The sequence below is a fragment of the Ammodytes marinus genome, assembly GCF_949987685.1.
Source record: "Ammodytes marinus genome assembly, contig: scaffold_47, whole genome shotgun sequence".
In the NCBI taxonomy this organism is placed as follows: Eukaryota; Metazoa; Chordata; class Actinopteri; order Uranoscopiformes; family Ammodytidae; genus Ammodytes; species Ammodytes marinus.
The window spans coordinates 229,044-234,043 of NW_027648108.1; positions in this window are offsets into that span (position 1 = coordinate 229,044).

Here is a 5,000-nt window from a genome sequence, read left to right on the forward strand (position 1 = left end):
CAGTGCGCACCGGAAGTGACGTCACATCGACGAAGCCTCCATATGAAAACAAACGGGGATGAGACGGATATAAAAGCAAGAGGCAAGATCAAGGAGCCATGTTAGGATGAAATAAATAAGTTAAAGTATGTGCTCCAAGGGGGGCGCCCTTAGCTCAGTTGGTAGGGCGTCCCCCCCCATGGGCCTCGGTCAGCAGCAGACCCGGGTTCGATTCCAGCCCGCGGTCGTTCTCTGCATGTCACTCCCCTCTCTGCCCCATTTCACCTCTGTCTCTGCACTATCAATAAAGCATAAAAATGCCCAAAAAAATATCTTAAAAAAAAAAAAGAGTATGTGCTCCATACCATGGTAACATAGTCAAGAGCCGTGAATAAATAACTTGTAAGCAAAGCACTCAGTACAGACAGGTAGTGGATCATGAGGAGATATTCACTCAGTACAGACAGGTAGTGGATCATGAGGAGATATTCACACAGTACAGACAGGTAGTGGATCATGAGGAGATATTCACTCAGTACAGACAGGTAGTGGATCATGAGGAGATATTCACACAGTACAGACAGGTAGTGGATCATGAGGAGATATTCACTCAGTACAGACAGGTAGTGGATCATGAGGAGATATTCACTCAGTACAGACAGGTAGTGGATCATGAGGAGATATTCACACAGTACAGACAGGTAGTGGATCATGAGGAGATATTCACACAGTACAGACAGGTAGTGGATCATGAGGAGATATTCACTCAGTACAGACAGGTAGTGGATCATGAGGAGATATTCACACAGTACAGACAGGTAGTGGATCATGAGGAGATATTCACACAGTACAGACAGGTAGTGGATCATGAGGAGATATTCACCCAGTACAGACAGGTAGTGGGTCATGAGGAGATATTCACTCAGTACAGACAGGTAGTGGATCATGAGGAGATATTCACACAGTACAGACAGGTAGCGGATCATGAGGAGATATTCACACAGTACAGACAGGTAGTGGATCATGAGGAGATATTCACACAGTACAGACAGGTAGCGGATCATGAGGAGATATTCACTGATTTAGACTAAAAGTGATTTTATACAACAAGCGTTCTCCAGAATCACTGACTCCATGTTTCTCTGTTTACACTTAGTGGTCATTATGTCACTGTGACTCTTCCTCTTTTTTTTGGGGGGGGGGGCATTTTCAAGCTTTATCAGACAGTACAGAGTTGAAATGGGGAGACAGAGAGAGAGAGAGAGACAGAGAGAGAGAGAGACAGAGAGAGAGAGAGAGAGAGAGAGAGATAGAGCTTTATTAGACAGTACAGAGTTGAAATGGGGAGACAGAGAGAGAGAGAGAGAGGGGGGGAGAGACAGAGAGAGAGACAGAGAGAGAGAGAGATAGAGCTTTATTAGACAGTACAGAGTTGAAATGGGGAGACAGAGAGAGAGAGAGGGGGGGGGGGGGATGACCTGCAGTAAAGGTCCACGGGTCGGATTTGAACCCGTGACCACTGCAACGAAGGCCGGAGCCGATATGGTACACACTCTATCCACTACACCACCGGAGCCGATATGGTACACACTCTATCCACTACACCACCGGAGCCAATATGGTACACACTCTATCCACTACACCACCGGAGCCAATATGGTACACGCTCTATCCACTACACCACCGGAGCCAATATGGTACACACTCTATCCACTACACCACCGGAGCCAATATGGTACACGCTCTATCCACTACACCACCGGAGCCAATATGGTACACACTCTATCCACTACACCACCGGAGCGCACCAAAACGTCACCGTCACTCTTCTGACGAGTCGCCATCTTTCTGTGTGAACGCAAATAAAGATATTACATGTGTTTATTGTGTGTGTGTGTGTGAGTGACTGTGTGTGTGTCTGTGTGTGTGTGTGTGTGACTGTGTGAGTGACTGTGTGTGTATGTGTGTGTGATGCCACTGTATGTTATCACTGATGTTCCTGTCTGATTGTTGTGTGTGAGTGACTGTGTGTGTGTGTGTGTGTCTGTGTGTGTGTCTGTGTGTGTGACTGTGTGTGTGTGTGACTGACTGTGTGTGACTGTGTGTCTCTGCCTGTGTGTGTGTGTGTGTGTGTGTGTCTCTGCCTGTGTGTGTGTGTGTGAGTGACTGTGTGTGTGTGTGTGTGTGTGAGTGACTGTGTGTGTGTGTGTGTGTGTGTGTGTGAGTGACTGTGTGTGTGTGTGTCTGTGTGGTTGTGTGACTGTGTGTGTGTGTCTGTGTGTGTGTGTGTGTGTGTGAGTGACTGTGTGTGTGTGTGTGTGTGTGTGTGTGTGTGTGTGTGTGTGTGTGTGTCTGTGTGTGTGTGACTGACTGTGTGTGACTGTGTGTCTCTGCCTGTGTGTGTGTGTGTGTGAGTGACTGTGTGTGTGTGAGTGACTGTGTGTGTGTGTGTGTGTGTGTGAGTGACTGTGTGTGTGTGTGTGTGTGTGTGTGTGTGTGAGTGACTGTGTGTGTGTGTCTGTGTGTGTGTGACTGACTGTGTGTCTCTGCCTGTGTGTGTGTGTGTGTGTGTGTGTGTGTGTGTCTTTGCCTGTGTGTGTGTGTGTGTGTGTGTGTGTGTGTGAGTGTGTGTGTGTGTGACTGTGTGTGTGTGTGTGTGACTGTGTGTGTGTGTGTGTGTGTGTGTGTGTGTGTGTGTGTGTGTGTGTGTGTGTGTGAGTGTGTGTGTGTGTGTGTGTGTGTGTGTGAGTGTGTGTGTGTGTAATAACTCGATAACGTTTTGATTTGATCATGTCATGAGTCGTTAATATGATTTATGGTTCGCAGAGATTCAGACATGTTGCTTTAAAACAGAGCCAGGCTTTCAGATGTGTGTGTGTGTGTGTGTGTGTGTGTGTGTGTGTGTGTGTGTGAGAGAGTGTGTGTGTGTGTGTGTGTGTGTGTGTGTGTGAGTGTGTGTGTGTGTGTGTGTGTGTGTGTCTGAGAGTGTAATCAGTTTATGTGACGTACAAACACTGGTTGTACTTCAACATGTTCCATCTGTCTGAACCTCCTGGTTCTGTCTAATAACATTATATACAGGTGAAACTCATATTATTAGAATATCATGGAAAATTAATTGGAATTAAGGCAAGAATTCATGCAGAAGGGGCCCAAACCAAGTACTGAGAACATATGGATGATTATACTTTATATAGGGCCGACATTTCTGTATTTAAAATCCCCTTCTTTATTGATTTTTATGTAATATTACAATTTTCAGAGATTTTGAATGTGGGGTTTTTCATAAGCTGTGTAAGCCATAATAAATACAATTATAACAAACGAAGGCTTGAAATATCTCACTTTGCATGTAAATAGTCTATATAATATTTTAGTTTCACCTTTTAACCCTAAAACAGGCAACGTGCACTGGGAGATACATACTCTTTAACATCCTGTAGGGGGCTTGCTGGAAGGTTTTCACTAATCTAGTTAGCATTTATCAAAAGACTTGTCTGTTATTAGCATCTAGGTGACATGATTTGGTTCAAGTTATCTTTCATTGTTTAGTCAGCCTGATCAGAAATCAACATGGACGCCAGTGGTGAAGCGCCAGCTTCCCAGGGTGTAAGTAATCATATATTAGACATACTTATTTTTGTTAAAATAACAATCTAAATTCATATATTGAATTAGGACATTTGTCTTAACATGCTGATGAAGAAAAAAAAAATCCATCTGTGTTTGTGGGTTTTTTAGCAGAATTTGAAATGTATGTATCCCCAGAGATACGTTGCCTGCTTAGGGGGTAGAAATGTGGTCAATGTTCATTATTCTGAATTTTATTTAAAACTTGAAAGCATGTTGATAATGACTGCAGAACCATATATTATCATGAACAGTTGTGCCCATTACAACATTATTACTGTATTTCACTTTTAAAATGATCTTTCTATATTTATGTATACTTAGGGCAGTGCTGCCTGGAAGGCCCTATCCCTAACCGTTGGGGGCGGGGAGTGCCTTCCAGGCACAAAACACAAACTTAACTGCCCAGGGATGGCCAAAGCCACTGGCAGGGAAAGTAAGCTGCTGTTAATTAAATATATAATTTCCAGCTGGTGGCTGCTGGTCGTTGTAGGCGCACAGTGTAGCATCATGCCTGCATCGGCTTCAGAGGAGCCTCTGACGCACCTGTGGCAGCTGTTTGAAAGGATCAGGGTGCAGTGACTAATAGTCAATCCTGCTACAGTTTGGCCTGTCATCCATTGCTTTCCTTGGGCACTGCTTTCCACAAAGGGAGCCATTAAACTGGTACACAAGTAGGACACCGTGCCAGGTTCATGCACACGGCACCATAAAGTCCCTACATTCCTGTTGGACGGCCTCCATTTCACTGCCTTCGTGGACCACAAGCCGTATACGAAGCTGGTGGGTGTTACATTTGTCTGGCCCCGCCTCAGGAGTGATGTAAAGACCTGGGCTAGCTTCAGTTTGGCCTGTCAGCGTGTTCAAGGTACACATGATACCAAAGCCCCCTTGGCGCCGATTCTGGTCCCCGAGAGGCATTTCGACCAGGTCAAAAAGGACCTGGTGGGCCCCCTGCCTTCCTCCCGTAGGTTCACTGACCTCCTCACCTTGGTGGACAGCACCACCAGGTAGCCGGAAGCCATTCCTCTGCGTTCACTGAAGTGGACTGGGCGTTCCTCAGGTCATAGGTAGCCCGTTTTGGTATGCCGGCTGACCTCACCTTGTACAGAGGCCCACAGTTCACATCCGAGCTGCATGGCTAAAGGGTCGCAACTGGGTTGACTGCCTCCTGTGGTTGTTGGCTTGTTTGGCTCTCTGCCCCTAAGGAGGACCTGCAGTTTTCATCTGCTGAATTGGTTTACAGACAGCCACTGGTGGTCCCAGGAAAGTTCCTTCAGGACGCTGCGGTTCTGTGGATGGGCGCGTCACATTGGACTTTTGCCCTGGGCAACTCCAGCCCCTTCACTCAGGTCCCCCTGAAGCCTCCCCTACGATGGGCCCTTCTGTGT